The sequence below is a fragment of the Jaculus jaculus genome, chromosome 4 (genome assembly GCF_020740685.1).
Source record: "Jaculus jaculus isolate mJacJac1 chromosome 4, mJacJac1.mat.Y.cur, whole genome shotgun sequence".
Classification (NCBI taxonomy): domain Eukaryota; kingdom Metazoa; phylum Chordata; class Mammalia; order Rodentia; family Dipodidae; genus Jaculus; species Jaculus jaculus.
Genome location: NC_059105.1, coordinates 44,582,428 through 44,607,479, shown reverse-complemented (window position 1 = coordinate 44,607,479; position 25,052 = coordinate 44,582,428). Strand labels below are relative to the sequence as shown.

Here is a 25,052-nt window from a genome sequence, read left to right as displayed (position 1 = left end):
CTTTGGAAAGTGTGATAGAGATAATTATTTGTATTTTTAATAATTATTTTAATAATCTTTTAATTATCTTATGGCAAATACTGATTTAAAAACTGATACATATAACCAAATGCACTCTGCACTCCTCAACACTACTGAAGAATGGAATAGGGCCCTGAAGCCCTAATGTTTGTAGACCACTTAGACTAATTAAGGGTAGACCATTTGGAACTTGGCTTCTGCATTTTATGATTTTTTGTTGTCTCAATAAAGTCCGTATACTGTGAACATGGCAAAACCAAGGCAGACTGGCAAATGGCTTTATGAGACAATGACCATCTGTTATAATTAAGGCGAAGGAGGATTGTTCCATGTGGCAGCCACCAAGCTGTGGAGTGCTTTGGGGCAACACTGCAAAAGATTCTCATGTCTCAGGAAACTCATATCAGATTCCAGGGGGCGGCTTTCTTGTCTGGCTCCCCAAAGCAATGATGGGTTTTGCCCCAAGATGGGCAAGTTTTGGTTCTTTCCCAAGAAATATAACAATGAGCTCCCTTCTTCTGTCTCATACCAGGATTGTAGGTCCCCATTAAACCTGGCTTTGTCTCCAAGGTTGACAAGATTGCTACGCTGTTGTGAATGATGGTTTTGTTAAGATGTGAGAAAATTAATGCAGTGAAACAAAGGAAGCAAATAGATACAGATTCAAGCACTATTTGTGAGATCAGAATGAGGGTGGTAGAGAAAACAGTTATGAATATATCTAGGGCAGAGCAAATAACTGGGAAGAATCATAATGCTCAGTCATTAATCATGGCTGGGATACCAGAGGAACTATAGAATTAGGGTTTAAAATGGGAATTTCTCCTTTGGACATATTGAATTGACTATCCTTAAAGGCTGATGGTATAGACATGTTTACTAGACATTGCAAAGAAAGTCTGGTCTGACCTTTAAAAGAGATACTAGTCTTAGAATATAGAATTTGGGAGTGTTCAATGTAAAGGATGTAGTGGAAATTATAAGCATTGCTGAGATTTCTTTCTTTCCTTTTGGTTTTTCAAGGTAGGGTCTCACTCTAGTCCAGGCTGTCCTAGAATTCACTCTGTAGTCTCAGGGTGGTCTTGAACTCATGGTGATCCTCCTACCTCTGCTTACCAAGTGCTGGGATTAAAGTAGTGCACCATCATGCCAGATTTTTTTTTTCTTTGAGGTAGGATTTCTCTAGCTCAGGCTGACATGGAATTCACTATGCAGTCTCAGGGTGGCCTTGAACTCATGGAGATCTCCTATCTCTGCCTCTTGAGTGCTGGGATTAAAGCCATGCGCCACCAGGCCTGGCTGCTGAGGTTTTGTTCTTAACACAGAATTGAAAGAGATGGGGTGGTCTAAGTTAGGAGTTTAGGAAATGGAGGCTAGGAACTGTGTTAGGCAGAAGTAGAAGATACTTGAGAGTGTGAAGAGAAGAGAGAGTTTCCACTTGGAGGGTATTATCCTAGGAAGCTGTGTGAACAGTCAGACTTGACACTCAAGAAGTCAGTGAGGACTTTTAAAAAATAAACTATGGGACCGGTGTGGTGGCGCACGCCTTTAATCTCAACACTCCAGAGGCAGAGGTAGGAGGATTGCCCAGAATTCGAGGACAGCCTGAGACTCCATAGTGAATTCCAGGTCAGCCTGAGCTAGAGTGAGACCCTACCTTAGAAAACCAAAAATAAACAAATAAATAAACAAACTATGCCCAACTGGAGCACTTCCCTGGAATTATAGAAAGTGACTAGGATTTGTTCACACAAGAGTGGGCTAGCTGCTTTTTTAGAGCAGAGCCTGAAAGAAGAACAACTGACTCTTGGAGTCATTTAAATCAAGGGTGAACCTGCTGCTTTTGTTGTCAGGACTGCTCTGATGTTTCTGTGGCTGTAGAAATGCTTCACAACTCCACTCTCCATCAACTATTAACCTTTTACATTAGTATATTTGCTACAATTATGAACCAATGTTTCATTCATTCATGGAATCTCACTGAATTTCTCAGCTGATTTTTAATTCTTCAGGATAAGCAATCCTCTTGCCTCAGCCTCCTGAGTAGCTGACTAGAGATATACCACTGTGTCTGGCTCAAGTTGACACACCAAAAGTCCATAGCTGATACCAGTTTCCTTAGCTGTTTAAAAAATATTTTGTTTATTTATTAGAAAGAGAGAGAGAGAAGCAAATACAGACAGAAGGAGAGAGAGAGAGAGAGAGAGAGATTGAGAAAGAATGGGCACGCCAGGGTGTCTAGCTTCTGTAAATGAACTCCAGATATATATATCACCTTATGCATCTGGTTTATGTGGAAATTGGGGAATCAAACCTGGGTCCTTAGGTTTAACAGGCAAGCACCTTCACTGCTAAGCCATCTCTCCTGTTCTAAGTTTCCTTAGTCTTTAACCAAAGCCTTATTTATGCCCCAGGACCACATCTAAATTACATTATCTTAAGTTGTCAGGTGTTCTCTTTCTTTTTTAACATTATTGACAATATGCATGTATGTATGTATTTATATATACACATATATTTTATACATTTATATATTTTCCATTACTTTTTGTCTCCCCCAGCACACCCTGTCCCATCCCCTGAGTCCCTTCTTTCCAATGAGTCCCTCTTCTGCAAGCAGGTACCTTTAACTGCAGAGCTGACTTCCCAGTCCCTTAGCCCCTCTTCCATTTCATGTCTTTTTTTTTTCCCTTTCCTCAATCATCTTTGGTGACATGCTGATGGGTCAATATTGTGCAGGTAACAACAGCCACTCTGAGGTCATGATATAACGGCCACCACCTCATGTTCGGAAAACAGTGAGCCAAAGTGCTCCCTCCTTGCCTTGGGTCCTACATTCTTTCCACCACCGCTTCTGCAATGTTTCCTGAACCTCGGCAGGTATGATAGAGATGTCTCATTTAGTGCTGAGCACTTAACTATCATTTCCTCTCTTACTGGTGACAATTTCTCAAATTTTCATTTTTTTTTTTTGATGACCTTGACAGTTTGAAGATAACTTGTCAGATATTTGATAGAATAGCCCTGATATGTATCTCACAATTATATTGAGGTTATGTGCTTACAGAGGAAGACAATTTTCCTTGAGTGTATGTGGGGAGAGGTCTTGCTGGGGGTCAGACCCAGAGCCTCACACATGCTCCACACATGTGCACTTCCACTGAACTCCTCCTTCAACCCCGAAGTGCCATTTCCATCACTTCATATCAGTAGCATATCTGTCAACCTGATTTATCACTGTTGATGTTGACTGTGACCACCCGATGAAACATTTGTCAGACTGCTACACTCCATAGTTCCTCTTCTCCTTTTCTGTCCTGTGCTCTGTTAAAGAATGTAACCAAGCCTGACCCCCATATAGAGACTAGGAAATTAGACCCAACTTTCTCATGGCAAGTTCCCATAAGTCATCTGGAATTGTGCATGGTATATTTGCTAGTATATTCAATTGTTTTATCAGCACAGAGTGATGGGTATCTATTTTTAAACTTAGGCTATAACACAAATCAGCTTATATTCTGTGGCTCACCTCCTTCCAAGTTTGACCCCAGAAAACCTGGTTCCTATGTCTTTCATACAAACTCATTTAATTAGCCAGCCATTTGCCCATGTTTGTGAACACAGGCAGCATTGAGAAGTATCTAAGAAATGAGAACCTTAAATAGCAAGAGGAAGCTTCATATTGTCTTTAAAATACTTTAATCTCCTAAACATGCAAATGAATGAAAGTTCTTAGTTAGCCCATGAAAAGGCCCAAAACATTACAAAACAAAAAGAAAATCTCAGAATGATCAAATTGAATGAACACAAAGGATGCCATTAAGATTTGTATTGAAGCTGGGCATGGTGGTGCATGCCTTTAAGCCCAGAAAGATCACTGTGAACTCAAGACCAGCCTGAGACTACATAGTGAATTCCAGGACAGCCTGGGCTAGAGTGAGACCCTACCTCAAAATACCTCCCCCCCCAAAAAAAGTATCTGATGCAACTGAGGGAAGTAAATTATTGCTGTCTGTTCTTACTGGCATACACTATTTTTTAAAAAAACAAGGAGTGATGTGGTAAAGTTAATTATGATGTGAGTGTGCCAGAATTGTTCATGTACTCAAAACTTCTCTGTAAATGCCAAGAGAGTAGGATTGTAGAGAAAATGATTTGATTTTAGGTCTCATTTAAAGTCTTGCAAAGACTTGATCTTCAGAAATGCTATAAAAATGTTTCCTAATGAATAGGTAATTTTTCTCACAGTGAATATCTTATAGCAGTCAAGGAAGTTTGAAGTATTTAAAAGATAAAACTTTTGTTCACTTTGTCCTCTTGTTTCCTCAGTCAAATGAACTGGTGAAGTGTTACCATTTTACTGAGGCCAAAGAAACTAAGTGGGAGTTGAGTGTGTTGTTGGATAATTTGGAAACAGTTTAAGGATGAAAAGAAATATTAATTCATAACCCCTTCCACACATACTTGCAGTCATGTTCTGGGCTTTTGGTCCAGGGGAGCCATTTACAGCAGCCATTCTCCATTGTAGAAGTACTAATGAAACACTGACTTTCAACCCAGCGATGCACTGCATGCTGAGGGACATTACACTGAGCAGACGCCGTCCCAGCTAAGAAAGAACTGGCGAGCACAGGACACAGCTCAGTCAGGGAGGGCGCAGACTGGTAAACCACAGGTGCAGCCTGGTGTGAGCTGGGTTGAAGGTGGGAGGTCTAATTGCTAGGCTATAGGAGGACTCCTAACGCAGGATGGGTCTGGGCAGGGAACAAGGTGAGGAAGCTCAGAGTGCTATGGAAATGGAATCCCAAGGGACAAGTCAGAGATGAAGGGAGAGGAAATGTGCAGAAGAAAGGAGTCGCTTTAAGCAAGGAATAGCATGGCATGGCAGGATGCATAACAAGTCTTTCAATAAGGTTAGACCAGAGAGTTCGAGTTGGCTTGTCCAAGAGAAGTATAGCTGGATCATAGAGTGCTAGGTATTCCAAGAGTTTAGTTTCCAATGAAGGTACAATGTAAACCATAGATACAATTTATGCATGTTTGATAGTTATTAAAACAGCATGATCTAGTGAAATTTTAATACTTTTATTTAGCTCCTATATAAGATAAAATCTTAGCATATAGTCAATATGAAAACGCATTGAGGTATTTTTACAGTTTCATACTAGGTTTTACAAATCTGATGTCTGTTTTACACTTGCATCTCAATCTGGACTATTCACATTTCAAGTGATCAGTAGCCACACACAGTTGACTAGCAGCTACCACATCAGACATTTGAGTTCTAGGGTTAAGTGGTAAGAGGTGAATAATAGGCAAGTAGATTGGAATAAATACCAGCTAAGGGCTATGAGAAGCCCAGGAAGTATTATTGTACATGAAAGTAGCTTATCCAAGTTCAGATGAATCTGGCTTTCATTGTGGAGGATGGATTAGAACTGGGTTTTATCAGAATGATTAGGCAATCAGAATGATCACCTGGTTTCTGCTCACCTCCTCAGCCTTGTATCACACAAGAAGCACAACAGAACCATCTTGACAATGAGGGAAAGCAAGAGCTAGAAAAATGGAGACAATGTGTTTATCAGTTTGATATTGAGAGCTGCCCGTGGAACATTCAACTGTAATGGTTGTATGTGAAGCAGAAAGATACATGTGACTAGCATATAGATAGGAAGTGAAATCATGGGGATTGCTACAGTTTGGATGTAGTTTTGTTTTTTGTTTTTTTCCTTCAGAACAAATGTGTTGGAAGCTTGTTATCCATTGTGGTGACATTAAAAGCTGGTGGAATGCTGCCCTCAGAAGTGATTAAGATCGTTCTTGCCAGGCGTGGTGGTGCACGCCTTTAATCCCAGCACTCTGAAGTCAGTGGTAGGAGGATCACTGTGAGTCTGAGGCCAGCCTGAGACTACATAGTGAATCCCAGGTCAGCCTGGGCTAGAGTGAGACCCTACCTCAAAAAAAAAAAAAAAAAAAAAAAAGATAGTTCTTAAGGGACTCTCAGTTCTTGTGAGAATGTTGTCAGAGGTGACCCAGCTGGCCCCGGGCCGTCCTCCTCTGGCTGTCCACCTCACCTGTTGTGCATGCTTCCACAAGGATGATGCCTCTGCTCTTAGAGTGACTCAGTACAAGACCTTCCGCAGAGAACAAGTCAGCGGGGTCCAATTTTCAACTTTCAACCTCTTAAACTAAGTGAAATAAACTTATTTTCTTTTTTTAATTTTTTTTATATTTATTTATTTGACAGAGAAACAGGGAGGGAGGGAGAAAAAATTGGCGTGCCCGGGCTTCCAGCCACTGCAAACAAATTCTAGGTGTGCATGCCCCCTAGTGCATCCAGCTAATGTGGGTCCTGGGGAATTGAACCTGGGTCCTTTGGCTTTGCAGGCAAATGCCTTAACTGTTAAGCTATCCTTCAGCCCTAAACTTATTTCCTTTACAAAGTACCCAACCTCTATGATTTTGTTGTAGTTACTGAAAATAAACTGAACAGGATTACACAAAAGTGTCCAGAATGAGTGCATTAATTCATAATTCTCCAATGTCTTTTTTCTTCCTTCCTTCCTTTCTATCATTTGTATATTTATTTAATTATTTATTTATTTTGAGGTGCTTGGATTTAACTCAATTCTTGAGCATGCCAGGCAAACCCTGTCCCACTGAGTCACATGCCCAGCTCCTACATTTTGGGCTTCTTGAAACAATTCCCTAGGAACTGATTTAAAATCTAGACTTTGGGGTTTGATACCTTAATATGCTGGTTCTGCAAGTCTTGGGGAAGTCTGGAGTCTGCACTTTGATAAGAGTCCTTAGACACCTTGGATGCTAGTAGTCATTAAAACAGTCCTTTACAAACACTGGAATAGAATGCCAAGAGGACTCAGAAGAGATTGCTTTGTGTGTGGAAGGTTCTAGAGAATAAGAGCTCTTGAATTGCAGTTATGGAAATACCAGAAGAAAGGCGTTTGCTATCAACATGGAAAGGTGTGGCACATTCTTCCTAAAGGGAAGTGAGGCTAGCTGTAGAACCAGGCATGTATTTAAGCAGTGGGAACATCAGCAAAGGGGAGAAGGTACCACCCTTTGACTACTATTTACAGTGTCTGTTCTTCTTACTCTACTAAACTAATGCAATTCCTGAGTGCCTGAAGGAAGTAGTTAACTACTTGAAATGTAGCAGAGGAATAAAACAATACCAGTTTGATGATTCCAAATAGACTTAGTAACTAAAGTCATGGGTGCTAATTTGGGTGACACAACAGAAGCCCAGCTTCAGTAAGTGATTTGAGAAAGGCTCAAGTAAGGGTAGAAAAGTCTTTTTAAATATTCATGGCTATGAAAAGGAGGAAAGAGAAGGCAGGTACATACAGGAGACTTGACTTGGGAAATGCTCAGAGTTGCCTGGCCTGCCCTGAATCTGCCCTCCTTATTTCATTTGTAAGGTGTTGGGTGTTCCAGTATTGTGAAACCACAGAATCAGTCTGTGCTGCATAGAATAGTTACTAGGTAATGTTACCTCTTCCAGTACTCATTATGTTCTGCTACACTACCACCTCTTGTACCATTTGAATGGATAATCAATTTTGCAGATCAACCTCTTTATGGTTTGCAAAAAATTGCTGGAGTTGGATAAGAAAGGAGAAGATGGAGCTCTAAACCAGAATTTTTCTGTCACTTTCCTACCTTCCTTTATTATAGAGACAATCATCTCTAATTGACAAAGCCCATTGACCCAAAGCTGGTAAATTTTTAAAACATTACTAACTAAATTTATTTATTTATTTATCTATGACACACACACACACACACACACACACACACACACACACACAGAACGAGAGAGAGAGAGAGAGAGAATAAGTATGGGAGTGCCAGGGCCTCCCATCAGTGCAAACCAATGATAGGTCATGTACCACTTTGTGCACCTGGCTTTATGTGATTTAGCGGGAAACTTTCCCCTGGGAGTGACACAAACACATGTCTTCTCCCCAGATAGGGCACAGATGAGGGACTACTGGACAATGACATCAAAGCCAGTTTGGGTAAATTTATTGGGGTTACTTATAGAGCAGGGTGAGGGGCTGCTTGTAGGAGCAATGGGCGACTTGTTGCAGCTACGCCATTACATCTCACCCCATTCTGGATGGTGACCCCCCCCCATAGCTCCTTTGGCTAGTGGCAGAGTCTTGAGCGCCATGAGCCACGTGCAGGCAGCTCAGAGACTCTCCTCTCCAGGCAGTTGTTTACCCTAAGGCTATTGTCCTGCAACTCTTTCCTAGACATGTTAAGAGTCTCTGAAACTCCCTTCCTGCCCTGCCCCCCAGCCAGGAAGGAATATTTGTTTCTAGTTAACATAATCTTGGGGAGTAGTTGTGTGACCTTTAAATTTTAGGATATGACCTTCTGAATCAGAGCCTCCTTTCTTCAGGGGAGAATATTTCAATTAGGAGGAATCTGCTACACACCATGTGTGTACTAGAGTATTAGGGTTCTATAGAGGAACAGTAGAATGAATTCTATTAAAAGGGAATGTATTGGATTAGTTTATGGCAGTCCAACAATAGCAGATTACAGGCCTGAGAGTCAAGGAACAGCTGGATGCCTGAGCCATCCCAGTTGGGCACTGAAGCCCTGGAGGCTTCCTGGAGACCCCCTGGTCTTCTGTCCATGCTACAAAGCAGCAAACAGCCCCGGCCGCCAGGTGTGGGGGGAGGAGAATACCTTTCTTCAGAGCTTCTTTTGATAGAGCCTCCCCTCTGAGAGGGGCCCCCCACTCTGGGGAAGTACTCACCTGGGGGAAGGATTCCTCTTTAGTTAATCCTTCCTGGAAGCAACCTCAGAGACCCACTTATGAGGGCTGTCTGTGGATTCCTAAACAGATCAAGTTGACACAGACTTAACCATCACAAGTCCACCCCTTGTTAACTTGACCCCAAACCATGTCTCCTTACATGATATTTAATTTCCAAATGAAGACAGTAACAAGGTAATAATTCTGCCTAACATGATATAACTATCTCTCATACAACTGGAAACACACAATCTCCCCTCCCTCCCATACAAAGCAAGGTTCCATGAGGAATGTTCAGTTTCTAATATAATAAATAAGTCATATATAAATTCAACAGTTCAAATCTAACTAGCAATATGATCTTAATCAGTATTAATTACCTAATACAGAAATAGTGGAATAACAAAAGCATCTTAATATTGGCATAGGTATGTACAAATATTCTTAACAAGGTAAGACAGAAACACTCGTGGCAATTACAGTCCACGTTTTTGTAACTGGTCACATGGCCTTAGCTGGTATTTGTCACTACCTTCTTGTACTACCCATTCGGTATTTCTTCCACCTTCAGCAAGCACCTCAGCAGGTCTTGACACTTTACCTGGAGGGGTGACCCATACCTTCATTCCTGAAAGATCTGGGCCATTTATCATACTTCCTTGATTGGGTTGTTGCAATTGTCCATTGACTTTGATAACAGGGTGTGGTAACACCAAGAGACACCCTAAAGGATCTCCTGTACTCCAGACATACTCTTTCTTACCTTCATTGTGGAGGAGCAGTCCAATTTCCCCCTGGTAGCCTGGATCAGTCACCCCAGCTACCACTGTAACTCTTTCCTCAGCCTGTCCACTCAAGGACATCAGTATACCGAAGTGGTCAGGGGGAAGTCTTCAAGTTCAATGGAATGTTCTTTGTCCATCCTGGCAAAAGCAATCCCCCCGCTGGAATCAAGACCTCTAGGCCAACAGAGCGTAAGGCTGTGGGAACAGTAGCAAAAATTTGGCTAATAGCCAGGTATGGTGGTGCACATCTTTAATCTCAGCACTTGGGAAGCAGAGGTAGGAGAATCATGGTGAGTTTGAGGTCACCCTGAGACTTCATAGTGAATTCCAGGTCACCCTGGGCTACAGTGAGACCCTACCTTGAAAAAGAAAAAAAAAAGGGTAATAGGTCACTTGGGGTGATGGTAGGTGGGACCATTCCCATTTCCACCCCTTGATTCCTGGACCCATGAATCTGGATATAGGAGAAATAGCACCACATATAGGACACTGATTCAGAGCATATACAGCCTGCTGTAGGACACTCCCCCAGCCCTCCAAGCTATTGCCACCTAGTTGGCGCAATAGCTCTTTATTTAAAAGGCCATTCCAGATGCTGGAGAGATGGCTTAGCAGTTAAGCACTTGCCTGTGAAGCCAGTTCAAGAACCCCAGTTCAAGGCCAGATGCACAAGGTGGAGCACACATCTGGAGTTCATTTGCAGTGGCTGGAGGCCCTGACATGCCCATTCTCTCTCTCTCTCTCTCTCTCTCTCTCTCTCTCTCTCTCTCTCTCTCAAATAAATAAATAAATAATATGGTTTTTTTTTTGTTTTTTTTTATAAAGGCCATTCCACCTGCTGCTTTAGGCTGGTGGGCACATGAGCCCACTGCCATACTTCCTTGGCTGTGAAGTGAGTTCCTTGGTCAGAAGCAATGCTCTGTAGAATTCCATGATGGTGGATAAGGCATTCTGTAAGCCCACAGATGGTAGTTTTGGCAGGAACACTATGTGCAGGCAAAGCAAATGCATACTCAGAAAAAGTATCTATTCCAGTAAGGACAAAACGCTGCCCTTTTCATGATGGAAGAGGTCCAATGTAGTCAACTTGCCACTAAGTTGCTGGCTGGTCACCCAGAGGAATGCTACCATATTGGGGACTCAGAGTTTGTTTCTGCTGCTGACAGATTTGGCAGTCAGCAGCAGCCATAGCCAGGCCAGCCTTAAGTTAGTGGAAGTCCATGTTGTTGGGCCCATGCGTAGTCTGCATCTCTACCACCATGGCCACTTTGTTCATGAGCCCATTGGGCAATGACAGGGGTGGCTGAGGAAAGAGCTTGAGCACTATTCACAGACGGGGTTAGCTTATCTACTTGATTACTAAAATCATCTTCTCACTCTGGTGAGCATTAACATGGGACATAAGCTCTTTATATGTCTTTTGCCCATTCAGAGTTCTATCCACAATCACCTTCCCCAAATGTCCTTCTCTCCAATTTAGGAATTGAATCTGGGTCATCAGGCTTTGCAAGCAAGCACCTTTTAGCCACTGAGCAATCTCGCCAGCTCCTAAACTTGGAAAATTATTTAACTATGGTGAGCTCACACATCAGTTATGTATTTATGATAAATTAAGCTATCAGAACGTCACCATTACAGCAATTTTGTGTTAGCTATTACTTTCTGTAGCTTTCCCTCCTCACGCCCCCACTGGTTGATCTAGAAAGTCTGATTGAGCAGTACACTAAGTATTATACATCTTCAGTGAATAGTTAAGCAATGTGTTTTGCTTTCAGTATGAAGGAGGAATGTGACAATATAAAAAGTTGAGCAAGAGGAGTTATGAACAGGGATATTCGTTCAAGCTTTGCTTTCATACATAGCTGAAAGTTAGGTTAAATGAAAATCAGTTATTTTTAAATTGTCCTGCAAATTAGGTGGACTTGAGATAATTAATTTTCACATTATATTTGTATCATATTAATGGTATTATTGGTAGCTTTCCCCCAGTCTGACCACTTTATTTACAAAATAAGTGATGGGCAGAGGAGTAACATCATCATAGTGGCTATCCTGTACCAATGTCCTCATGGCAATCTCAGAACCACCCCAGCTACCAAGCTACAGTTTGGTATTTGAAATTCTTATTTAAAATGAAGGAAGAGGGGCTGGAGAGATTGCTTAGTGGTTAAGTGCTTGCCTGTGAAACCTAAGGATCCTGGTTTGAGGCTCGATTCCCCAGTACCCATCTAAGCCAGATGCACAAGGTGGCACATGCATCTGGAGTTTGTTTGCAGTGGCTGGAGGCCTTGGTGTACCCATTCCCTCTGTCTCAATCTCCGTCTTTCTCTCTTTCTCTATCACTCTCAAATAAATAAATAAAAATTTTAAAAATCAAGGAAGAATTTTTTTTTAATGAGAACATTGCCTCAACATTACACCCAAAAGTCTAGAGGGATCACTGGTAAAGCAAAGACTTAGCATGTATGAGGTCCTATCTATTCCCAACACTAAAACCAAAAGCAAACAAAAATGATAAAGGGTTGTAGAGATGGCTTAGCAGTTAAGGTGCTTGCCTGTGAAGCATAAGGACCCATGTTCGACTCCCCAGATCCCACATAAGCCAGATGCACAGGGAGATATGTGTGCAAGGTCACACATGTGCACAAGGTGGCACATGTGTCTGGAGTTCAATTACAGTGGCTGGAGGCCCTGGTGTGCCAATTCTCTCTCCTTCATGTGCTCTCACTCTGCCTCTCATAAAAAAAAGAAAGATGAAAGAAAGAAAGAAAGAAAGAAAGAAAGAAAGAAAGGAGGGAGGGAGGGAGGGAGGGAGGGAGGGAGGGAGGGAGGGAAGGAAGGAAGGAAGGAAGGAAGGAGGAAGGAAGGAAGGAAGGAAGGAAGGAAGGAAGGAAGGAAGGAAGGAAGGAAGGAAGGAAAGAAGAGCATGTTGGCACACATCTATAATTCTAGCACTTGTGAGACTGAGGCAAGAATGTCACTGTGAATTTGAGGCCAAAACCCAGGGCTGCATAGAGATTTCCAGGCCAACTTGGGGTATACATAAAACCATGTCTCCCCAACCCAAAACCCAACCAACCAATAAACCAATCAACAGAACAAAAAACTCTATAAAATCATTTATGTACTGTAACATGGTCTAGTTCCTTGAACACGGTAAACATGAGATATTATATTTGTTTAATTTGTATTTATTACTGTCTTTGCCCTTCTTACTTTATTTTTCATCATCCAAACAGACAATCTGTACCCACTAAATATTAATTCCCTAGTCTCTCAATCTGCCCACACACCCCCATTCCCAGTCCCTTGCAACCTCTATCCTATTTCCTACTTTATCAATTTCCTGGTCTAAGAATTTCACATTAGTGGCATCATATATTAAGTTTTTAAAGTATTGATGCTTTTGTCTGGCTTATTTCACTTAGCATAGTGTTTTGAAGCTTCATTCATGTCATAGAAGGATTTCTATGTCAATTTGTGGAGCTAATGGTACTGTTATTGTTACCTTGACTAAAAATTAAAAAAAAAAAACAAAAAACAGAATACTAGAAAATACTACCTGTCCTTTCAGTACTGAAAGTGAAGCTGCATGGTCAAGCTGGGGCACAGGTACAAAGCCAGCAGAGCTGTTTAATTTCATTCCATCTCTTTGATCTTTGCTATATGGGTTATTATTATAGTAGCTTCTTGACCTTAGTTTTCTAATGCTTATGTATAGCATATTATTATAAAATTGGTGGCTTAATGGGCTGGAAGGATGGCTTAGTGCTTAAGGCGTTTGCCTGCAAAGTGAAAGGACCCAGGTTTGATTCCCCAGGACCCACGTTAACCAGATGCACAAGGGGGCACATGCGTCTGGAGTTCGTTTGCAGTGGCTGGAGGCCCTGGTGTGCCCATTCACTCTCTCTCTCTCTCTCTCCCTCTTTCTCTGTCAAATAAATAAATATTTTTTTAAAAAAATTGGTGGCTTAAAACATGACATATTTATTATTCCTGTTGCTGTAGGTCAGAGCTATGGCATGAGTTTGAGTCCACACCCAGGTGCCAGCAAGGCTGCCTTTCTCCAGGTGGCCCCTAATGAGGAATCCACTTCCTTGTCTTTTCTTTTCTGCCTGCATTCCATTTATATGTAGCTTCCTTTCTTCTTTTACCTCACTTCTATCTGCCAATGGCTCTTCTACCCACTCCTTCCATTTGTAATTAAACGGGGCCCTTAGTTCCATAGCTGGCCTTTATTCCTCTTTGAGAAGAAACTTAACACATCCACTGTTTACACATGGTCATCTTTGGGGAGGGGCCAGGCCTCTTGTGCCCATGACACTAATGATATTCTTCATCTCCCTTCTTGCTTGCACCCATGCCACCTGCCTGCTTAAAATTCTTCAGAGGCTTTTAATTGCCTTCAGAGTAACACTCAGACTCCTTAATATGGTACACAAAAGACCTGCTTACCAGTCCTGTCTCATCCTTCTTAATCCCCTATGCCAAAAACACACAAGAAGACTGTGTTGTTTTGGTTCCTTGAATTGATGACTGCTTTCACACATACCGCCCATCTGCTTATATCCTGTCCCCCGATCGGTCACCTGTCACCCCTCACCTCGTACCCCTGCTCATCCTTAAGTCACAGGAGGTCAGATCTTACTTCCTTTTGGAAGCTTGAGTATATTTCTAGTCAGCCTTTGCTGCCATAGCAACTTGTACCTATCTCTACTTTACCACTTGCCCTAATGACCTCTCTCTCCCACCAAACTTTAAACTTTAAGGACCATAATCTCATTTTGTAGCCACTGCTCTTTCAGCTCCCTAACACAGCGGCTTGCACGCAGCAGAAGCACAAACTTCCCTGAAAACATATCCATCCCTCCATACTTGTCTGTTTTTCTAAGGGACACTTGCAGAAGGTGGGGTTGCATAGGAATTTTAGCACTGAAATGCACCTTTATTTCATTTGTAGATTTCACTTTAAGTCTGTTGGTATACCTTTTTTTTTTTTTTTTTGCACCCCACCAAGTCTTCACTGACTTGCACAATTAGTCACCCATGTTTACATTTATAGGATTGAAATTAACACACGCCCGATTCTGCTTAATTTTTAATATACTTTTACTGATATAAATAAATACTCCAACAACTAGTTCAAATCACCGTGGAAAGGGGAAAGCTTTCAACTGAATGCATAACCAGATTGGTTAATTAACATTCTAATTTAAAAGCCTAGAATAAACATCCCCTTGGAAATGACTTAAATTAGAGAAACTGAAAGATATAACCAAAAGAGAGAACAAAAGTTCACAATGTAGCCAGGAGTGGTGGCGCCTGCCTTTAATCCCAACCCTTGGGAGGCAGAGGTACAAGGATTGCTGTGAGTTCAAGGACAACCTGAGAATATGTAGTGATTTCCAGGTCAGCCTGGGCTAGAGTGACACCCCACCTAAACAAAAAAAAGAAAATTAAAAAGTTCACAATGTACGCACCTTAATGTTTTTTTTTGTTTGTTTTTATTCTGTTCTTCATTTAATATTACATTTAAATTTTTCATTGACCTACAGCATTTATAGCAGTTTATGGTCCCTTTTCTTTTTTCTTTTAATATTTATTTATTTGAGAGCAACAGATATAGAGAGAAAGTGGCAGAGAGATAGAGAGAGAGAGAGAATGGGTGTGCCAGGGCCACTAGCCACTGCAAATGCTCCAGATGCATGTGCCCCCCTGTGCATCTGGCTAACGTGGGTCCTGGGGAATCGAGCCTCCTCCAACCGCGGTCCTTAGGCTTCACAGGCAGGCGCTTAACCACTAAGCCATCTATCTCTGCAGCCCTCCTTTTCTCTTTTTTTAAAAAATATATTTTATTTATTTATTTGAGAGAGAAAGAGGGAGGAGGAGAGAGAGAGAGAGGGAAGGAGGGAGGGGGGAAGGAGGGGGAGGGAAGAAATGAGCACACCAAGGCATCTAGCCACTGCAAATGAGCTCCAGATGCATGCGCCCCCCTTGTGCTTTTGGCTTAGGTGGGTCCTGGAAAATTGAGCCGGGATTCTTTGGCTTTGCAGGCAAATGCCTTAACTGCTAAGCCATCTCTCCAGCCCTCCTTTTCTCTTTTAAATTATTATCATTTCAGAGAAAATAGTCTCGATATCCTTACAAAAATGGGGCCCAGCAGAGTCTTGATATAAGAGGCAGGGGTATGAGCACAGCCTCCGGAGCCAGACTGAATGGACTGGGATCCAGTCTACGTGACCTCGGCATGGAAATCCTATCTGAACTTCCACTTTGAAGGTTGCAGTAGGCATGAACGAGTTATCATACGTAAATCACTTACGTGTTGTCTGACACGTTTTTTTTTTTTTTGCTGCCTATGTGTCTATATGGATATAACGTGGTCTGCACGTGTGTGTGTGTAACGTGTGTGTATTGTGTGCGGTTTTTGTGTCCTCGTGGTGTCCCATGCTCTTGCCTGCAGTGGGGGTGCTCCTCTCTGGTGGCTGGAACAGAACATTGGATGTCCTCTTGCTCCATCACTCCCTCCTGCTTTTTTTTTTTTTTTCTTGAGCCGTTGTTTATTGACACTATAGTTTGCTGCTTTTCATGAGCCCCGGAGATTTCATGCCTTTCTCCCCCTTGGGGACTGTTGTTAGAGGCGCCCGTGGCCATGCGCAGCTGTTTACATGGGATCTGGAAGATTGGAACTTAGGCAGTTTCAAATCTCCTCGTGTTTGTGCAAGAAGACACTAGATTTCTGAGCCAACCTGTTTTCAACAATTCATATATTTAGGTGGAAAGACCCACTATGAAGCATGATCTTCCTAGAGAAAGCAAAGACCTTGTAATTAGAATGAAACCTGGGTATTATGAAATCATCTGAGACTGTAGGTGAGATAATCTACCAGAAAGCAAGCGAGCCAAGATGGTGGGTTGCCAATTATTTGCTATTGCCAGAAATATTCCTCACAAACATTAGGCAGTGGTTAAAACTTCTCCAAACTTGTATACTAGAAAGAAATGGTGATTTATAGGTTTCTATAAAGCTTTAAAAAGACTCTTATTTTATACACATAAATTATGATGTTTCACTTAGGGCAGAAATCCTGCAATTGCTACTCTTGTTTTGACAATTTATGTATTGCCTTCTCTAATATTTGTAATTTTGCTGCATTCTTGCTGTCACAGATTTTCATAAACAAAGGTAGGCAGTATTTGCTAAGTGTGTCTTGCTTTTAAAAGATCCACTCACTTGTTTTAATAAATGTTAGTTGTAAATTGGGTCTCCTAATTGTGTTGGAAGCCTTAGGCATGATTTGAAACTTGTTCACATGTGATGACATTTTAAAATGAATCTTTAAAGTGAATGTATTCATTTCTACCAATTTTTAACAAACCTTTAAAAAATATTTACTGACTGAAATCTTAAAAAAATATTTACATGGTAGCTACTTGTTAATTCATTCCTGTGATGGTTTGAGTCAGTTGTCCCCATAAACTTAGGTGTTCTGGATGCTAGGTTCCCTAGCTGATGGCAATTGGAAATGCCTCCTGGAGGCAGTGTGCTTTTGGGGGCAGGCTTATGGATGTTATAGCCAGTTTCCCCTTGTCAGTGTTTGGCACACTCTCCTGTTCCTGTTGCCCACTTTATGTGGGCCAGGGGTTGATGTCCACCCTCTGCTCATGCCATCTTTTCCCTGCCATCATGGAGCTTCCCCCTCAAGCCTGTAAGCCAAAATAAACCTCTTTTTCCCCACAAGCTGCTCTTGGTTGGGTGATTTTTTACCAGCAATGCAAACCTGACTGCAACAGTAAAGTGGTACTGAGGAGTGGGATTGCTGCCTGACACCTGACTGTGTGGCTTTGGCCTTTTGGAGCTGATTTTCAAGAGGAATGTGGAAGGATTTGAAACCTTGGCCTAAGAGAGGCCCTGCAGTGCTGTAAGTACAGCTTGATGGAGTATTCTGGTCAGAGTTGAAAGACCTGAATGCAGTAAGAACTATGGTCTGTGAGGTTTGGCTTGTGAGGGTGAGAAAGAGCTTTTCTTGGACTGAGCTAGCAGTTTGAGGCTTGCTGTTATGCCCATGTCCTGAGAAGTTATGCAGGGTTGCTTTACATAGAAATGAACTGGTGTGAGCAGAGGGATATGGCACAGAAAGAAAAATCTTTGGGTGAACTGCTGCCCATTCAGCTGCAACTGAGAGATTACAAACTTTGAGATTGGGCCAACTGACCTGAACTGAGGCAACAGGAAGAATGTAGACTCTTTGAAGGGGCCTGAGTGCTCAAGGAGTCCTTTTCTTCAAAGTCTGCTTTATTTCCCCCTGGATTTGCAGATTGGCACCCTACCTCGTATTGTGGAGTATAAGAAATGCAGGAAAGAGAGGGTCATTGATTTTGCAACATGGTCTTGTGTTTTGGAAATAGCCATGGGCAGTGTGAAGCAGGTTTGCTGGATGCCTGCATGGAGACCCCGTGGGGCCATGAGGATGAACCATGGATTGCAGTGGAGACCCAGTTGAGATGCCGGGACTATGCGATGGCTACTAAGGAAAGCTGCCGGCCCCAGTGATGTTTTCCAGGACTGTGAGTAGCCTAGCTGGAGGGACGGAATTAAAACTCCAGATAGTTGTTGCTGGCCAGAAGTGTTGGACTTGGAGATTTGTCACTGGCTAGAGTTGTTGGACTTGAAGCTAAAGAGTTTGATTTGCTCTGTTTTAAATTTTATATTGGCTGAATATTTCTTTGCCATGCCCGATGCCATCCTTGGCAATGTGAATGTTTTTTCTGTGCCATTATGTTTTATGGGGGGGTATTTTGGTATTATGGCTCAGTTAAAAGATCTTGATCTATGGGGATGTATGAACATTATTAGAATTGATAAAAACTATGAGGACTTTTAAAGTTGGATAAATGCATTGCATTTTACATCATATATGGTTACCAGTTCCTGGGGGCCAGGGTTGGAATGTGGTGCTTTGAGTCAGGTATCCCCCATAAACTTAGGTGTTCTGGATGCTAGGTTCCCCAGCTGATGGCAATTGGAAATTAAAGCCTCCCAGAGGCAGTGTAATGTTGGGGGCGGGCTTATGGATATTATAGCCAGTGTTTGACACAGTCTCCTGTTCCTGTTGTCTATCTTATGTGGGCCAGGGGTTGATGTCCACCCTCTGCTCATGCCATAATTTTCCCTGCCACCATGGAGCTTCCCCCTCTGGTCTGTAAGCCAAACTAAACCTCTTTTTTTTTTTTTTTTCCCCCCACAAGCTGCTCTTGGTTGGGTGATTTCTACCAGCAATGTGAACCTGACTGCAACAGTTTCCATGCTGGCAATTTTCCTTAAACTGAAGTGTAATCATCTTAAATACTTTTAAATTCTGCAAGAGTAATGTGACCATGTATGCTCCATTTTTTTTTTTTTTTTCCTAGTTCCTTCACTCTAAGAGCTGAGTTTGGGAAGGCCAATTTCTATTGTGCCACTAGAATTATAAATGATCTCAGGTGGCTGCCTGCTGGCATGTAGATCCCTGTGTTTGGTGCAGTGACAGCCTGCCAGGCCCGCTGTCTTCATTCTAGTTTTCTATGTAGGAACAAGGCTGGCTGTAAGCAAGAGTGAGAAGTTGGCAATTTGTTGACAGTTTGCAGCCCACTGCTCTTAGGAATCTAGATAACCATCATTTCCCCTTTCCTGGGACTTCCTTTCCATAGAAGACCTGAAAACAAATGTATCTCACAGCAGCATAAATAATAAAAGGACAGGCCAGGCGTGGTGGCGAACGCCTTTAATCCCAGCACTCGGGAGGCAGAGGTAGGAGGATTGCCGTGAGTTCGAGGCCACCCTGAGACTCCGTAGTGAATTCCAGGTCAGCCTGAGCCAGAGTGAGACCCTACCTCGAAAAACCAAAAAAAAAAAAAAAAAAAAAAGGACAGTAACTTCTCTCAGGGTTAAAAGTCCCATGAGTTTCAAAGCCCAGGACTGAAGAACTAAATTTGGAATTTCAGGGATTGGTGAGTACAGTCAGTAAGTTTGAGACAAGAAACTTTCTTGATATCACATGGGCAAATGCCTGGTTCTAATGCATAGGACCTCTTAGCTCTCTCGCTTTTGTTACTGTTCTGAGTTGGCCTTTCTCTTTCCCTTGAGCCAGGCCTCATCTTTGTTTAATGACCTTGACAGAGTGCATCAGAGGCAGCCCTCAAGCTTCTCCTTTATCTTTGCTCCTGCAGCAGAAATTCCTCATAGGAAAGCCCTTATTGTTGGCCATGGCTTGAGACAAGGGGTCTGGCTACTCTAATGCTGGGATCATCTAGGCAGATTATAGAGAAGTTAATTCTTCTCTGGGCGGAGCGTTGCTTAAATTTTCATGTTGTTTCATTTCTCTATTCCTGTAGTTGCAGATTGCCTGAAATTCAGTTCTGTTGCATAAGCCTACCAAAGAGTTCAGAATGCTCTCACTTGACAAGCATATGAGTTAAACTTGTTTCTCAATGGGGATGAATGGTTTATCTTCCTGCTGTCTCAAAGGACTGGGGCTCTGTGGAAGGGGATCTTCTTTCCAGGTACACAGTCTATCTATTTAGAAGCAGGTAGAAGGGCAGCTCTACTCTTCTGGTGAGGACTTCCATGGGTCTCTAAAGGCCTCCTTATCCATTTATTTTTCTTTCTCTCTTTGCATCCAGCCTCTCATGCATCCTAGGCATGCACCCACCATACCCCAGAGTCCCAATTATCTTTTTGTTTTGTTTTGTTTTGTTTTATTGAGGTAGGGTCTCACTCTAGTTCAGGCTGACCTGGAATTCACTATGTAGTCTCAGGGTGGCCTTGAGCTCATGGTGATCCTCCTACCTCTGCCTCCAGAGTGCTGGGATTAAAGGCGTGCACCACCACACCTGGTTTAGAGCCACAATCTCTTAAGAGAACAAAGCCAGCCATGGTGGCACACGCCTTTAATTCCAGAAATTGGGAGGCAGGGTTAGGAAGACCCTACCTTGACCCCTGCCCCCCATTAAAAAAGAAACCAGAACAAGATTGGTCTATGGGCCCCACCTCTCCATGATGGAAAGGAATCAGCTCCCCCCCACCACCACTTTTTCAGACAGGGTCTTATTATGTAGCTCAGGCTGGCCTTAGACTTATGGTAATTCTCCTGCCTCAGCCTCCTAAATACTGAGATTATAGGCATGGCCACCAGTACCTGCTTTCAGTGTTACACAGTGCCACATGTTTCAAAGGACAGGGATGGGATGTATCTTTTATGTTTCTTTGGCTTCAGATCCAGACCTGGTTTTAATTACCAGTAGAAGTATCTAGTCCCTAAAAATGAATTTCAAAGCCAAGATTTAGATCTTTACTTACATATTCCTGACCTGTTCCTTTGCCAATTTTCAAACATCTGGTAGTTAATGACCTCATTTAACACTCTATTGGTATATTAGAACAATTTAGTCTTCCTTGTCCTCTTTCCAATGGCCTGTTCAAGCACAATAACCCTGTCTGAGCTAACATTTTTGGTCTTGTGAAAGTCAGGGTTTAAACTGATGTGAATTCAAAGAGATTTCTTTATCTTTGGTTACTAATAATGTTGATTCATGGAAAGAACAACTGAGTTTGAATGCTCTGCTTTCTTAGAATCAGTCATGTTCTTCACAGATTACTTAACTTTGTTGTGGATGGTGAGTTTTCTTCTCATTAGAAGGAAAAGCCAGGTTTCTGATATGGAAGTCCTTCAGCCACAGATAAAGGTTAGGGTAGTTCCTTTATTGTAACTGGTTCTTTTCTAATCCTTAGAATAACAAAAAGACCACTGGGTTTATTATGTTTTACAGAAGTAGAGTGCTCACATTTAAAATTTTTATGTATGTGAAATGATACTATGACTACAGCAGTGTGAGAAAAACAGTAAAAAGTAAAAACAGTTTATGTGTAATTTAGTATCCCCTCTGCCTCCCAGATTCCTGGAAATTATACTTCTCTTATTCTTCAGATGAGCCTCTATGAATCAAATGAGGTCATTTAATAAATAAAAGCTCTACTATTTCACGAAAATCCTACAGTTCCAGCATATTAGAAATCCCTTACTCTAACGTATTGTTTATATATAAAACCGGTAGAAAAATCATTTATTGTTCTGACACTTTTGCCATGCCATTCATTATTGAGCCCTGCAAATGTTTTTGTACAAGCTTGCCAGTTGTTTGAGACTATGGGGGATTGCAAGGACATTCCTCACTTTGTGGGGGTGAGGTATGGGCCCTGTGACCCTAACCTGCCTCATTAACATACATGCAAAGCACTTTGGCGATGCCAGACATAAAGCTTGAGGTGACTTACTGACATCGTTGTACTCTCTTCACCTGCGGAATTCACTTTCACTATTAAAAACGGGCTTCCCAGACAATTCAAATGAGCCTCAGCATGTGCACTGAGAGTCAGGAAGCAGAGTAATGAACAAGGAGGAAAAGGGAAGAGCTTCCTAAGAAAATTGCAGATTATTTGCTTTAAAAGGTGGGGGGGAGAGCCCTTGAGAGGGAGGTGTGAGTGCCACAAGGAGCAGGATGCGGGCAAGAGTCTCCTGAATTGCTTGGCTGAGCAGGATCCAGTTTTTTGTCCTTGGGGCTCAGAGCAATAGATAATAATAATAATAATAGTAAAGGAATAGCAGGGGCCGGGAAGACCTTGGGAAGATGCCCGAAGTTACCACAGTTGGGTGAAGTGCTTTTAAGACTCAACTTTTCCTTTTGCCTTCTGGAAGGGAACCCTGCGCTTTAAGTGGAGGTGCGGTAGGGGGAGTTATGCAAAATACTTTGCACGTAGCACTAAATAAGTTTTTTTTTTTTTTTTTTTCTTTTTTGCCCGGAGCCTGGAGCGGTTTTCTAGAGCCGAGAAGGGGAGGAGTTAATGTTACAGATTAACCTCCTAGTTTTTTTTTTTTTTTTTTTAATCAGTCGGAAGCCTTTTGGTTTAAAGCGTTTGCTCCCAGCACTTCCACTCCTCACCCGCCTCGCCCAAGGCCTCGGCAACCGACGCGCCACGCCGGGAGGAGAGGAGGCGGGGAGGGCGCTCCACGCATGCGTTAAAGCGCCCCCCCCCCCCCGCCACCCCGCAACTCCCCCAACTCCCCAGCGGCTTCCTTTCTTGGAACAAAACTAGCGCGGAGATCTCTGCGGAGCTCCGCAATCTGCGTAGAAACCGAATTTCCTCCTCGCCGGTGTGTGTGTGTGTGTGGGGGGCATCCGCGTGGATTCGGCGCGGGCAGAGCCGTGCCGTGCGGCCCCGGCGCTGGGCGCGTTCGCGAAGTTGAATGGCTGGGCGGCGCGGGTACGCCCGCAGCGTAGCACCCATAGGCGGACGGGGGTGCGGCTGCGCAGGGGACCCGAGTGGCTCGGCTGCGCCGCTGGCGTAGCGCGGCGTGTGACGCGCCGCCGTGCGCGACGCAGTTGGCGCAGCGGGCTTTGGTGAATACGCGATTTGGTGCAGCCGGGCTTTGGTACCGAGCGGAGAGGAGATGCACACGGCACTCGAGTGTGAGGTAACTATAAAACCCCGATTTGTTTACATTCCCTCCCCCAGAACCGGCCCCATGCGCGGCCGAGGCTGCGAGTCCCGGGACGGCTCGGGGCTGGGGGGGTGGGGTGGGGTGGGGTGGTGGGGGGGAGAGAAAGGGAGAACGGAACCGAGCGGTCCGGGCTGGGTCCCCGAAGGAGGCGGCAGTGGGATGCCGGCGCCGGGGTGCCCCGCTTGCTGCCTGCAGTCGGCGGCGGCTGGGAGCCGGAGCCGGAGCCGGAGCCGGGGGCCGGGCGCGAGGGCGCCGGCGCGTGGGGAGCCGCCGCGGCTCTCGTCGAGGGCGCTTCGGGGCGGCGGCCGGCGTGCCATCCGCCTTGCGAGCGGGGACCCCGGCCCTGCCGCCCGGTGTGTGTGTGTGTGGAGGGGGAGAGGGTGGGGACGACGGTGCGCGGGGTCCCGGGCGGGTTCGGCGGGGCGGCCGCGGCTCCTCCGCCCGGCTTCCTTCCTGCCGTGGGCCGCGGCGGGCTGGAGGGAGCGCGGGGGACCCCGGGGCGGGGCGCAGCCGCGGCCGTCGAGCCTAACGGACCCCGCGTGTGTGTGTGTGTGTGTGTGTGTGTGTGTGTGTGTGTGTGGGGAGGGGCCCGCTGGGCTCCCCGCCTAACCGACGGGCCGCGGGCCGTGCGGAGCAGGACGCGGAGTCGCGGCGGGGCGCCCGGGCGCGTGGCGGCGCGGCCGCCGCTTTGTTCCCGGGCACCGGGCGGCGTGGAGGGGCCGTGGGCGCGGCGCGGCCTCCGCTCGGCTCCGCCCGCGGCGGGTCTTCCGAACGCCCCGGCCCGGGGTGGTGCGTGGGGGGGGGGACCGGGCGAGGAGGCGCGGGCGGCGTGACGTGGACGGCCTTCCTGCGGCGGTGGGGAGACGCGCTCACGTGGGGGCCTGTCCCCGGGGCGTCCTCGGCGGGCTGCGCACCTGCGGGCGGCGCGGGACCCTCCCTCTCCGCCCGTCGGCGGGGTCCTTGGCTCGCCTACCTGTTGGCGCCGGCTTTTCAAAACGAACTCTCTTTATCTGAACTGTGGTTGCTTCCTTGGAACCGAAACTTGCATGAAACGTAGGTTCTTATTTCATGGTCTCCGAAAAGCTGTATCTGACAACGTAGTTATGAGAAAGAGGAGTGTGCTGGGAAAGCTTGAGGGTTAGGATTTACCGTAGCAATGCAAGTTGAGAGCCTTAATTTATGGCTCCCGTGTACTCATTTATATGACTCCCTAGTCCACAAATACTTGAGTACCTTATATGACCCATTTTTCCCTCCCTCAACATAGGGACACCCTATGTCCTACACTGAAAGAAATGCATATCAGTGATAAGTGCTGTACATAAAATAAAACAATCGTGACAGGTATTTTTGACAACTTACTGGGCTGTGTATTTTATTTAATTTTTGGTTTTTAGAGGTAGGGTCTTGCTCTAGCCCAGCCTCAACTGGAATTCACTATGTAGTTTCAGGGCGGCCTCGAATTTGGTGCGATCCTCCCACCTCTGCCTCCCAAGTGCTGGGATTAAAGACCTGCACCACCATACCTGGCCTGGGGCTTTGCATTTTAGACTAAAAGGTTTAAATATGACAGTATACTTAAAATCACAGCAAATTATTCAGTTAACTTTGTTGGGGATCTTGCCATTTATGATGGAGTAGTGGCTGGCCTAGTGATAAATTTCAAACTAGGAAGAACTGTAAGTGATCTTTACAGAATGCATTTAAGGCATTTACACTGGATTTTTGGTTTGCATTGAGAAAAAGCGAAGAAATAACTATATTTCAGTGACTGTTTAAAACTAGGATACATCTTCTCTACCCACAATTACAAAACTGGATTCTATCAACCATGGGGGCCTGGGAAGACAGGCTCTTGCTTACGAAGCCTGCGGGCCTGGGTTCAAGTCCCAAGCTACCCACTCAAAAAGTGGC

General features: G+C 44.2%; 1 protein-coding gene across 3 annotated transcripts in view; it reads left to right on the top strand.

Moving 5' to 3' along the window:
• Positions 1–25,052, top strand: part of Slc39a10 (solute carrier family 39 member 10) — a 121,371-nt gene that overhangs the window by 37,814 nt on the left and 58,505 nt on the right. Inside the window, exon 1 of one of the 3 annotated variants that reach the window (XM_045147278.1) lies at positions 22,979–23,111. The exons of 1 other annotated variant lie outside the window; for it this stretch is intronic. The gene's annotated coding sequence lies outside the window, so the exon portion shown is untranslated. Of the gene's footprint in view, positions 1–22,978; positions 23,112–25,052 lie in introns of those variants that run through there. One more of the 3 variants, XM_045147279.1, reaches the window with a different exon arrangement.